This window comes from Salvelinus namaycush, chromosome 24 (assembly GCF_016432855.1).
Source record: "Salvelinus namaycush isolate Seneca chromosome 24, SaNama_1.0, whole genome shotgun sequence".
Lineage (NCBI taxonomy): Eukaryota > Metazoa > Chordata > Actinopteri > Salmoniformes > Salmonidae > Salvelinus > Salvelinus namaycush.
In genome coordinates, this window is record NC_052330.1 from 25,643,837 (window position 1) to 25,656,965 (window position 13,129).

General features: G+C 39.9%; 1 protein-coding gene across 1 annotated transcript in view; it reads right to left on the reverse strand.

The window, feature by feature from the left end:
- Window positions 1-13,129, reverse strand: part of opn8a (opsin 8, group member a) — a 78,294-nt gene that overhangs the window by 32,356 nt on the left and 32,809 nt on the right. The window lies entirely within an intron of this gene.

The window sequence follows — 13,129 nt, forward strand, 5'->3', positions numbered from 1 at the left end:
TGTCTGTCTCTCTGTGTAATTTGTTTTCTCTGTCTGTCTCTCTGTGTTTGTTTGTTTTCTCTGTCTGTCCATCTGTGTTTGTTTGCTTTCTCTGTCTGTCTCTCTGTGTTTGTTTGTTTTCTCTGTCTGTCTCTCTGTGTTTGTTTGTTTTCTCTAGCTGTCACTCTGTGTTTGTTTTATTTTCTCTATCTGTCTCTCTGTGTTTGTTTGTTATCTCTATCTGTCTCTCTGTGTTTGTTGGTTTTCTCTGTCTGTCTCTGTGTTTTTTAATTTTCTCTGTCTGTCTCTCTGTGTTTGTTTGTTTTCTCTGTCTGTCTCTCTGTGTTTGTTTGTTTTCTCTGATTGTCTCTCTGTGTTTGTTTGTTTTCTCTGTCTGTCTCTCTGTGTTTGTTTGTTTTCTCTGTCTGTCTCTCTGTTCTTGTTTGTTTTCTCTGTCTGTCTCTCTGGGTTTGTTTGTTTTCTCTGTCTGTCTCTCTGTGCTTGTGTTTGTTTGTTTTCTCTGTCTGTCTCTCTGTTTTTGTTTTCTCTGTCTGTCTCTCTGTGTTTGTTTGCTTTCTCTGTCTGCCCATCTGTGTTTGTTTTCTTTCTCCGTCTGTCTATCTGTGTTTGTTTGTTTTCTCTGTCTGTCTCTCTGTGCTTGTTTGTTTTCTCTGTCTGCCTCTCAGTGTTTGTTTGTTTTCTCTGTCTGCCTCTCTGTGTTTGTTTGTTTTCTCTGTCTGTCTCTGTGTTTGTTTTCTCTGTCTGACTCTCTGTGTTTGTTTTCTCTGTCTGCCTCTCTGTGTTTGTTTTCTCTGTCTGCCTCTCTGTGTTTGTTTGCTTTCTCTGTCTGTCCATCTGTGTTTGTTTGCTTTCTCTGTCTGTCTGTGCTTGTGTTTGTTTGTTTTCGCTGTCTGTCTCTCTGTGTTTGTTTGTTTTCTCTGTCTGTCTCCCTGTGTTTGTTTTCTCTGTCTGCCTCTCTGTGTTTGTTTTCTCTGTCTGCCTCTCTGTGTTTGTTTTCTCTGTCTGACTCTCTGTGTTTGTTTGCTTTCTCTGTCTGTCCATCTGTGTTTGTTTGCTTTCTCTGTCGGTCTCTCTGTGTTTGTTTGTTTTCGCTGTCTGTCTCTCTGTGCTTGTTTGTTTTCTCTGTCTGCCTCTCTGTGTTTGTTTGTTTTCTCTGTCTGCCTCTCTGTGTTTGTTTGTTTTCTCTTTCTTTCTTTCTCTCTCTGCTTGTTTGTTTTCTCTGTCTGTCTCTCTGTGCTTGTGTTTGTTTGTTTTCTCTGTCTGTCTCTCTGTGTTTGTTTTCTCTGTCTGTCTCTCTGTGCTTGTGTTTGTTTGTTTTCTCTGTCTGTCTCTCTGTGTTTGTTTGTTTTCTCTGTCTGCTTCTCTGTGTTTGTTTGCTTTCTCTGTCTGTCTCTCTGTGTTATTTGTTTTCTCTGTCTGTCTCTCTGTGTTTGTTTGTTTTCTCTGTCTGCCTCTCTGTGTTTGTTTTCTCTGTCTGCTTCTCTGTGTTTGTTTGCATTCTCTGTCTGTCCATCTGTGTTTGTTTGCTTTCTCTGTCTGCCTCTCTTTGCTTGTTTGTTTTCTCTGTCTGTCTCTCTGTGCTTGTTTGTTTTCTCTGTCTGCCTCTCTGTGCTTGTTTGTTTTCTCTGTCTGCCTCTCAGTGTTTGTTTGTTTTCTCTGTCTGCCTCTCTGTGTTTGTTTGTTTTCTCTGTCTGTCTCTGTGTTTGTTTTCTCTGTCTGACTCTCTGTGTTTGTTTTCTCTGTCTGCCTCTCTGTGTTTGTTTTCTCTGTCTGCCTCTCTGTGTTTGTTTGCTTTCTCTGTCTGTCCATCTGTGTTTGTTTGCTTTCTCTGTCTGTCTGTGCTTGTGTTTGTTTGTTTTCGCTGTCTGTCTCTCTGTGTTTGTTTGTTTTCTCTGTCTGTCTCCCTGTGTTTGTTTTCTCTGTCTGCCTCTCTGTGTTTGTTTTCTCTGTCTGCCTCTCTGTGTTTGTTTTCTCTGTCTGACTCTCTGTGTTTGTTTGCTTTCTCTGTCTGTCCATCTGTGTTTGTTTGCTTTCTCTGTCGGTCTCTCTGTGTTTGTTTGTTTTCGCTGTCTGTCTCTCTGTGCTTGTTTGTTTTCTCTGTCTGCCTCTCTGTGTTTGTTTGTTTTCTCTGTCTGCCTCTCTGTGTTTGTTTGTTTTCTCTTTCTTTCTTTCTCTCTCTGCTTGTTTGTTTTCTCTGTCTGTCTCTCTGTGCTTGTGTTTGTTTGTTTTCTCTGTCTGTCTCTCTGTGTTTGTTTTCTCTGTCTGTCTCTCTGTGCTTGTGTTTGTTTGTTTTCTCTGTCTGTCTCTCTGTGTTTGTTTGTTTTCTCTGTCTGCTTCTCTGTGTTTGTTTGCTTTCTCTGTCTGTCTCTCTGTGTTATTTGTTTTCTCTGTCTGTCTCTCTGTGTTTGTTTGTTTTCTCTGTCTGCCTCTCTGTGTTTGTTTTCTCTGTCTGCTTCTCTGTGTTTGTTTGCATTCTCTGTCTGTCCATCTGTGTTTGTTTGCTTTCTCTGTCTGCCTCTCTTTGCTTGTTTGTTTTCTCTGTCTGTCTCTCTGTGCTTGTGTTTGTTTGTTTCTCTGTCTGTCTCTCTGTGTTTGTTTGTTTTCTCTGTCTGTCTCTCTGTTCTTGTTTGTTTTCTCTGTCTGTCTCTCTGGGTTTGTTTTCTCTGTCTGTCTCTCTGGGTTTGTTTGTTTTCTCTGTCTGTCTCTCTGTGTTTGTTTGTTTTCTCTGATTGTCTCTCTGTGTTTGTTTGTTTTCTCTGTCTGCCTCTGTGCAAGTTTGTTTTCTCTGTCTCTCTGTTCTTGTTTGTTTTCTCTGTCTGTCTCTCTCTCTGTGTTTGTTTGTTTTCTCTGTCTGCCTCTCTGTGATTGTTTGTTTTCTCTGTCTGTCTCTCTGTGCTTGTGTTTGTTTGTTTTCTCTGTCTTTCTCTCTGTGCTTTGTTTGTTTTCTTTGTCTGTCTCTCTGTTTTTGTTTTCTCTGTCTGTCTCTCTGTGTTTGTTTTCTCTGTCTGCCTCTCTGTGTTTGTTTGCTTTCTCTGTCTGTCCATCTGTGTTTGTTTGCTTTCTCTGTCTGCCTCTCTGTGTTTGTTTGTTTTTTCTGTCTGTCTCTCTGTGTTTGTGTTTGTTTGTTTTCTCTGTCTGTCTCTGTGTTTGTTTTCTCTGTCTGACTCTCTGTGTTTGTTTTCTCTGTCTGCCTCTCTGTGTTTGTTTTCTCTGTCTGTCCATCTGTGTTTGTTTGCTTTCTCTGTCTGCCTCTCTGTGTTTGTTTGCTTTCTCTGTCTGTCCATCTGTGTTTGTTTGCTTTCTCTGTCTGTCTGTGCTTGTGTTTGTTTGTTTTCGCTGTCTGTCTCTCTGTGTTTGTTTGTTTTCTCTGTCTGTCTCCCTGTGTTTGTTTTCTCTGTCTGCCTCTCTGTGTTTGTTTTCTCTGTCTGCCTCTCTGTGTTTGTTTTCTCTGTCTGACTCTCTGTGTTTGTTTGCTTTCTCTGTCTGTCCATCTGTGTTTGTTTGCTTTCTCTGTCGGTCTCTCTGTGTTTGTTTGTTTTCGCTGTCTGTCTCTCTGTGCTTGTTTGTTTTCTCTGTCTGCCTCTCTGTGTTTGTTTGTTTTCTCTGTCTGCCTCTCTGTGTTTGTTTGTTTTCTCTTTCTTTCTTTCTCTCTCTGCTTGTTTGTTTTCTCTGTCTGTCTCTCTGTGCTTGTGTTTGTTTGTTTTCTCTGTCTGTCTCTCTGTGTTTGTTTTCTCTGTCTGTCTCTCTGTGCTTGTGTTTGTTTGTTTTCTCTGTCTGTCTCTCTGTGTTTGTTTGTTTTCTCTGTCTGCTTCTCTGTGTTTGTTTGCTTTCTCTGTCTGTCTCTCTGTGTTATTTGTTTTCTCTGTCTGTCTCTCTGTGTTTGTTTGTTTTCTCTGTCTGCCTCTCTGTGTTTGTTTTCTCTGTCTGCTTCTCTGTGTTTGTTTGCATTCTCTGTCTGTCCATCTGTGTTTGTTTGCTTTCTCTGTCTGCCTCTCTTTGCTTGTTTGTTTTCTCTGTCTGTCTCTCTGTGCTTGTTTGTTTTCTCTGTCTGCCTCTCTGTGCTTGTTTGTTTTCTCTGTCTGCCTCTCAGTGTTTGTTTGTTTTCTCTGTCTGCCTCTCTGTGTTTGTTTGTTTTCTCTGTCTGTCTCTGTGTTTGTTTTCTCTGTCTGACTCTCTGTGTTTGTTTTCTCTGTCTGCCTCTCTGTGTTTGTTTTCTCTGTCTGCCTCTCTGTGTTTGTTTGCTTTCTCTGTCTGTCCATCTGTGTTTGTTTGCTTTCTCTGTCTGTCTGTGCTTGTGTTTGTTTGTTTTCGCTGTCTGTCTCTCTGTGTTTGTTTGTTTTCTCTGTCTGTCTCCCTGTGTTTGTTTTCTCTGTCTGCCTCTCTGTGTTTGTTTTCTCTGTCTGCCTCTCTGTGTTTGTTTTCTCTGTCTGACTCTCTGTGTTTGTTTGCTTTCTCTGTCTGTCCATCTGTGTTTGTTTGCTTTCTCTGTCGGTCTCTCTGTGTTTGTTTGTTTTCGCTGTCTGTCTCTCTGTGCTTGTTTGTTTTCTCTGTCTGCCTCTCTGTGTTTGTTTGTTTTCTCTGTCTGCCTCTCTGTGTTTGTTTGTTTTCTCTTTCTTTCTTTCTCTCTCTGCTTGTTTGTTTTCTCTGTCTGTCTCTCTGTGCTTGTGTTTGTTTGTTTTCTCTGTCTGTCTCTCTGTGTTTGTTTTCTCTGTCTGTCTCTCTGTGCTTGTGTTTGTTTGTTTTCTCTGTCTGTCTCTCTGTGTTTGTTTGTTTTCTCTGTCTGCTTCTCTGTGTTTGTTTGCTTTCTCTGTCTGTCTCTCTGTGTTATTTGTTTTCTCTGTCTGTCTCTCTGTGTTTGTTTGTTTTCTCTGTCTGCCTCTCTGTGTTTGTTTTCTCTGTCTGCTTCTCTGTGTTTGTTTGCATTCTCTGTCTGTCCATCTGTGTTTGTTTGCTTTCTCTGTCTGCCTCTCTTTGCTTGTTTGTTTTCTCTGTCTGTCTCTCTGTGCTTGTGTTTGTTTGTTTCTCTGTCTGTCTCTCTGTGTTTGTTTGTTTTCTCTGTCTGTCTCTCTGTTCTTGTTTGTTTTCTCTGTCTGTCTCTCTGGGTTTGTTTTCTCTGTCTGTCTCTCTGGGTTTGTTTGTTTTCTCTGTCTGTCTCTCTGTGTTTGTTTGTTTTCTCTGATTGTCTCTCTGTGTTTGTTTGTTTTCTCTGTCTGCCTCTGTGCAAGTTTGTTTTCTCTGTCTCTCTGTTCTTGTTTGTTTTCTCTGTCTGTCTCTCTCTCTGTGTTTGTTTGTTTTCTCTGTCTGCCTCTCTGTGATTGTTTGTTTTCTCTGTCTGTCTCTCTGTGCTTGTGTTTGTTTGTTTTCTCTGTCTTTCTCTCTGTGCTTTGTTTGTTTTCTTTGTCTGTCTCTCTGTTTTTGTTTTCTCTGTCTGTCTCTCTGTGTTTGTTTTCTCTGTCTGCCTCTCTGTGTTTGTTTGCTTTCTCTGTCTGTCCATCTGTGTTTGTTTGCTTTCTCTGTCTGCCTCTCTGTGTTTGTTTGTTTTTTCTGTCTGTCTCTCTGTGTTTGTGTTTGTTTGTTTTCTCTGTCTGTCTCTGTGTTTGTTTTCTCTGTCTGACTCTCTGTGTTTGTTTTCTCTGTCTGCCTCTCTGTGTTTGTTTTCTCTGTCTGTCCATCTGTGTTTGTTTGCTTTCTCTGTCTGTCTCTCTGTGTTTGTTTGTTTTCGCTGTCTGTCTCTCTGTGCTTGTTTGTTTTCTCTGTCTGTCTCTCTGTGTTTGTGTTTGTTTGTTTTCTCTGTCTGTCTCCCTGTGTTTGTTTTCTCTGTCTGTCTCTCTGTGTTTGTTTGTTTTCTCTGTCTGTCTCTCTGTGCTTGTTTGTTTTCTCTGTCTGTCTCTCTGTGCTTGTGTTTGTTTGTTTTCTCTGTCTTTCTCTCTGTGCTTTGTTTTCTTTGTCTGTCTCTCTGTTTTTGTTTTCTCTGTCTGTCTCTCTGTGTTTGTTTTCTCTGTCTGCCTCTCTGTGTTTGTTTGCTTTCTCTGTCTGTCCATCTGTGTTTGTTTGCTTTCTCTGTCTGCCTCTCTGTGTTTGTTTGTTTTTTCTGTCTGTCTCTCTGTGTTTGTGTTTGTTTGTTTTCTCTGTCTGTCTCTGTGTTTGTTTTCTCTGTCTGACTCTCTGTGTTTGTTTTCTCTGTCTGCCTCTCTGTGTTTGTTTTCTCTGTCTGTCCATCTGTGTTTGTTTGCTTTCTCTGTCTGTCTCTCTGTGTTTGTTTGTTTTCGCTGTCTGTCTCTCTGTGCTTGTTTGTTTTCTCTGTCTGCCTCTCTGTGTTTGTGTTTGTTTGTTTTCTCTGTCTGTCTCCCTGTGTTTGTTTTCTCTGTCTGACTCTCTGTGTTTGTTTTCTCTGTCTGCCTCTCTGTGTTTGTTTTCTCTGTCTGCCTCTCTGTGTTTGTTTGCTTTCTCTGTCTGTCCAGCTGTGTTTGTTTGCTTTCTCTGTCTGTCTCTCTGTGTTTGTTTGTTTTCGCTGTCTGTCTCTCTGTGCTTCATTGTTTTCTCTGTCTTCCTCTCTGTGTTTGTTTGTTTTCTCTGTCTGCCTCTCTGTGTTTGTATGTTTTCTCTTTCTTTCTTTCTCTCTCTGCTTGTTTGTTTTCTCTGTCTGTCTCTCTGTGCTTGTGTTTGTTTGTTTTCTCTGTCTGTCTCTCTGTGTTTGTTTTCTCTGTCTGTCTCTCTGTGCTTGTGTTTGTTTGTTTTCTCTGTCTGTCTCTCTGTGTTTGTTTGTTTTCTCTGTCTGCTTCTCTGTGTTTGTTTGCTTTCTCTGTCTGTCTCTCTGTGTTATTTGTTTTCTCTGTCTGTCTCTCTGTGTTTGTTTGTTTTCTCTGTCTGCCTCTCTGTGTTTGTTTTCTCTGTCTGCTTCTCTGTGTTTGTTTGCATTCTCTGTCTGTCCATCTGTGTTTGTTTGCTTTCTCTGTCTGCCTCTCTGTGCTTGTTTGTTTTCTCTGTCTGTCTCTCTGTGCTTGTATTTGTTTGTTTCTCTGTCTGTCTCTCTGTGTTTTTTTTTCTGTCTGTCTTTCTGTGTTTGTTTGTTTTCTCTGTCTGTCTCTCTGTGTTTGTTTGTTTTCTCTGTCTCTCTGTGCTTGTTTGTTTTCTCTGTCTGTCTCTTTGTGTTTGTTTGTTTTCTCTGCCTGTCTGTCTCTCTCTGTGTTTTTGTTTTCTCTCTCTCTGTCTGTATCTCTGTGTTTGTTTTCTCTCTCTGTCTGTCTGTCCGTGTTCGTTTGTTTTTTCTATCTGTCTCTCTGTGTTTGTTTGTTCCCTGTCTGTGACTCAGTGTTTGTTTGTTTTCTCTGTCTGTCTCTCTGTGCTTGTTGGTTCTCTGTCTGTCCCTCTGTGTTTGTTTTCTCTGTATGTCTCTTTGTGTTTGTTTTCTCTGTCTGTCTCTGTGTTTATTTTCTCTCTCTCTCTCCCTCTCCCACTCTCTCTCTTTCTCTTTGAATGCTCGGCTATGAAAAGCCAACTGACATTTACTCCTGAGGTGCTGACCTGTTGCACCCTCTACAACCACTGTGATTACTATTTGACCCTGCTGGTCATCTATGAACGTTTGAACATCTTGAAGAATGAGTTTTTCCTAGCCACAGCAACATAGAATACTAAGAGACAGCAACAGAAAAGGTCAGACAAGAGAAACAGCAACAGACAATACAGCGAAAGCGATGGAGAGAAACAGAGGAGGGTGAGCACACAGTAGACTGTATCACTTAAAGCTCCTCCCTGGATTCTAATTACTGCACAGTGTGTGTGTGTGTCAGAGAGAGAGGGTGTTTGAGTACTGTGGGATTCTTCAGTTCAGTTGGTTAACTTCTTATGGCTGCAGGGGCAGTATTGAGTAACTTGGATAAAGGTGCCCATTTCAAACGGCCTCGTACTCAATTCTTGCTCGTACAATATGCATATTATTATTACTATTGGATAGAAAACACTCTCTAGTTTCTAAAACCGTTTGAATTATATCTGTGAGTAAAACAGAACTCATTTTGCAGCAAACTTCCTGACAGGAAGTGGAAAATCTGAAATCGATGCTCTGTTCTAGGGCCTGCCTATAAATGGCCTTCATATATATCAGTATACATACACTTCATACACCTTCCACTAGATGTCAACAGGGAGTGAGAGAAGAAATGGAGTGTATAACTTGATCTGGGGTCGAATAAAAGCTCTTGGCATGACGTGACCCCAATTTCCTGTTTCCTGGAACGCGCGAGAAGGGACCTGGTATTGCCTTCTGTAAAGCTGTCGTTATAGATGACTAATATCTCCGGCTTTGATTTTATTTGATACATGTGACAATATCATCGTAAAGTATGTTTTTTCAATATAGTTTTATTAGATTATTTACATTTTTTCGGGACTTTAGGCGTGTTGCTTTGTCTGCGTATGTTCAGGAAGGAGAGCTTCGCGCCACTTTGCTAGCTTTCCGTGCTAATTGACTGGAGAAGAGGACATTCTAAATCCAAACAACGATTGTTCTGGACAAAGGACCCCTTGTACAACATTCTGATGGAAGATCATCAAAAGTAGGACCCATTTTATGATGCTATTTCATATATCTGTCGAACATGTTGTACTAGTAGTTTGCGCCCAGATTTTGGGCACTCTCTCGCTATAACTAAGCTGGATGTCATAATGAAGTTATTTTTAGAATTCTAACACGGCGATTGCATTAAGAACTAGTGTATCTATCATTTCCTATACAACATGTATTTTTTAGTAATGTTTATGAATAGTTATTTGGTCAGAATATGTGAGTGTCAGAAAAATATCCGGACGTTGTGGGAAAAAGATGCTACGTTAGCACAATGTATAACCACTGATTTCAGCTCTAAATATGCACATTTTCGAACAAAACATAAGTGTATGTATAACCTGATGTTATAGGACTGTCATCTGATGAAGCTTATCAAGATTAGTCAAAAATTATATATCTTTTGCTGGTTTGTTACGATCGCTAACTTTTGCTGCTGGGGAATGGCTTGTGTTTCTGGCTATTGTGGTAAGCTAATATAATGCTATATTGTGTTTTCGCTGTAAAACACTTAAGAAATCGGAAATATTGGCTGGAATCACAAGATGCCTGTCTTTCATTTGCTATACACCATGTATTTTTCAGAAATGTTTTATGTTGAGTATTTAGGTATTTGACGTTGGTGTCTGTAATTACTCTGGCTGCTTCGGTGCTATTTCTGACGGTAGCTGTGATGGTAGCTGCAATGTAAAACTGATTTATAGCTCAAATATGCAAATTTTTTGAACAAAACATAGATTTATTGAATAACATGTTATAAGACTGTCATCTGATGAAGTTAGGTTGGTTTTGTGCATCCTACCTGTGCTGTGAAAAATGTCTGTCCTTTTTTGTATTTGGTGGTGAGCTAACATAAATATACGTGGTGTTTTCGCTGTAAAACATTTTAACCTCTTATGGCTCAAATATCAGCAGTGAGTATCAGCAGTGAGTAACCTGGAAAGAGGTGGCCATTTCAAACGGCCTCGTACTCAATTCTTGCTCGTACAATATGCATATTATTATTACAATTGGATAGAAAACACTGTCTAGTTTCTAAAACAGGTTTAATTATTTCTCTAAGTGAAACATAACTCTTTTTACAGCCCATTTTCTATCCGGAAGTGAAATTTCCAAGAAGCTATGTCTCTCTTCAAGATACTCTCTATAAAAGGCCTTGGCACTTAGGACTGTAGAAACACGTCACACGCCTTCCCCTGGGTGTCATGCGGAAGTGAGAGAAGAAATGACTTGATTATCTCTGTCAGGGACTGAAAACAACATCTTGGAGTGAGAAGTGCGCACTTTATTTTTTTTTCTGGGCGCGAAGTAGGAACTGGACTGCGCTCCTGGAAAACCCTCGTTATAGGTGAATATGACCTCCGGCTTCGATTTTATTTGATACATGTCACAATATCATCCTAAAGTATGTTTTTTCAATATACTTTAATTATATTATTGAAATTTATTCTGGACTTTAGACGTGATGCGACGTAAGAATTTTGTCAAGACGGTGTCATGTTTTGTCTTTCATCATGTCTTGTCCCTGTGCTTCCCTCTGCTGGTCTTATTAGGTTCTTTCCCTCTTTCTCTCTCTCTATCGTTCCGTTCCTGCTCCCAGCTGTTTCTCATTCTCCTAACGACCTCATTTACTCTTTCACACCTGTCCCCTATTTTGCCCTCTGATTAGAGTCCCTATTTCTCCCTCTGTTTTCCGCTTCTGTCCTTGTCGGATTCTTGTTTGACGTTTGCTGTTCCTGTGTCCTTGTTCCGCCCTGTCGTGTTCTTTGCCTTCTTCAGATGCTGCATGTGAGCAGGTGTCAATGTCAGCTACGGCCAGTGCCTTCCTGAAGCGACCTGCAGTCTGTGGTCGCGTCTCCAGTCGTTCCTCTCTGTTGACGAGAGGATAGTATCCAGGAGAATCATTATTTGTTTTATTCTGGAATAAAGACTCTGTTACTATTACGTCGCTTTTGGGTCCTCATTCTGCAGCACAACAGACGGAGAGGTTAGCACGGCATGGCCAGTGTGCCATGCTAATTCAAGAGGGACATCGTTCGTTCTGGGTCCAAATGAAGACGGTTCTGAACAAAGGACCCTTTGGAGAACATTCTGATGGAAAATCAACAAAGATAAGGACCCAATTTGGGATGCTTTTTCATATATCTGTCGAACTGTGCTATCGCTAGCGTTTGACTAGAATCAATGCTGCTGTGTGTTAGCTATTGTAGTAAGCTAATATAACGATATATTGTGTTTTCGCTGTAAAACACTTCAGAAATCGGAAATATTGTCTGTATTCACAAGATCTTTCTCTTTCATTAGCTATCCACCATATATTTTTCTGAAATGTTTTCTGATGTGTAATTAGTAGTTGACGTTGGTGTCTGTATTTTCTCTGGCTACTGCCGTGCGATTTCTGACTGTAGCTATGATGGTGGCTAAGATGGTAGCAGTAATGTAAAACTGATTTATAGCTAAAATATGCAAATTCTTCGAACAAAACATAGATTTATTGTGTAACATGTTATAGGACTGTCATCTGAGGGAGTTTTTTCTAGGTTATTTAGGTTGGTTCTAGGTTATTTAGGTTGGTTCTAGGTTAGTTTGGTTAGCTTTGTGCATGCTACTTGCATGCTACCGTTGCTGTGAAAAATGTCTGTCTGTCTTTTGTATTTGGTGGTGAGCTAACATAAATATATGTGGTGTTTTTGCTGTAAAACATTTTAAAAATCTGAAATATTGGCTTTATTCACAAGATCTTTGTCTTTCATTAGCTATCCACCATATATTTCTCTGAAATGTTTTCTGATGTGTAATTAGTAGTTGACGTTGGTGTCTGTATTTTCTCTGGCTACTCCCGTGCGATTTCTGACTGTAGCTTTGATGGTAGCAGTAATGTAAAACTGATTTATAGCTAAAATATGCAATTTTTTTGAACAAAACATAGATTTATTGTGTAACATGTTATAGGACTGTCATCTGAGGTAGTTTTTTCTAGGTTATTTAGGTTGGTTTTAGGTTAGTTAGGTTGGCTTGTGCATGCTACTTCATCCTACTTGTGCTGTGAAAAATGTCTGTCCTCTTTTTTATTTGGTGGTGAGCTAACATAAATATATGTGGTGTTTTCTCTGTAAAACATTTAAAAAATCGGACATGTTGGCTGGATTGACAAGATGTTTATCTTTCAAATGCTGTATTGGACTTGTTAATGTGTGAAAGTTAAATATTTTAAAAAAATAGATTTTGAATTTCGCGCCCTGCACTTGAGCTGGATGTTGTCAGAGGTGTACCGATATCGGGCTTGCAGCCCTAACAGGTTAAAAATCGGACATGTTGGCTGGATTCACAAGATGTTTATCTTTCAAATGCTGTATTGGACTTGTTAATGTGTGAAAGTTAAATATTTCTAAAAAATATATTTTGAATTTCGCGCCCTGCACTTGAGCTGGCTGTTGTCATAAGTGTACCGACGTCGGGCTTGCAGCCAGAAGAAGTTAATAGGTGTCACGATCGTCGTATGAGTGAGATCAAGGCGCAGCGTGGTATGCGTACATTCTCTTTTAATGAATGAAACACTGAACAAAAACAACAAAACCAACGAACGAAACGTGAAGCTATACAAATAGTGCAGACAGGCAACTAAACATAGACAAGATCCCACAAACACAAAAGGGAAATGGCTGCCTAAATATGATCCCCAATCAGAGACAATGATAAACAGCTGTCTCTGATTGGGAACCATATCAGGCCAACATAGACATACCAAAAACCCTAGATGACCCACCCTAGTCACTATTACGCCCCAACCAACACAGAGACAAAACAGCTTACTATGGTCAGGGCGTGACAATTGGATAGGTCAGAGTCTATGTTTGACGTTGTTGAGTGGTTTTTGGCAATACACTGTGTAGATCAGTGGTCACCAACCTTTTCTTTTTTTTAAACAATACTTTATTTTTTAAGTATTAACTTAATATAATCAGTTCTGTAGAAATGAGGTTTGTGCAGTAGGCCTAATACATTATCATAGCATATCGGCTATATGCCTGGCCTGCCAATACTGTTCTTCTCAGACCATAATATATTTCAAAACTCAAGCTTTGATAAGAAAATGGATCAGTTGGTGTACTTGCAAGGTACAGCTGAGCATAAATTGAAATAATGGTGCTTTCAAGTCAAGTGGGACCTAAAAAAAAATGAGGTGAAATCATAGTCAGTGATTTTCAGGTCAAATCATGGAGTCAGTGATTTTCAGATCAAATCATAGAGTCAGTGCTTTTCAGATCAAATCATAGAGTCAGTGATTTTCAGGTCAAAACATAGAGTCAGTGATCTTCAGGTCAAATGATAGAGTCAGTGATCTTCAGGTCAAATCATAGTGTCAGTGATCTTCAGGTCAAATCATAGAGTCAGTGATCATCAGGTCAAATCATAGAGTCAGTGATTTTCAGATCAAATCATAGAGTCAGTGCTTTTCAGATCAAATCATAGAGTCAGTGATCTTCAGGTCAAATCATAGAGTCAGTGATCTTCAGGTCAAATCATAGAGTCAGTGATCTTCAGGTCAAATCATAGAGTCAA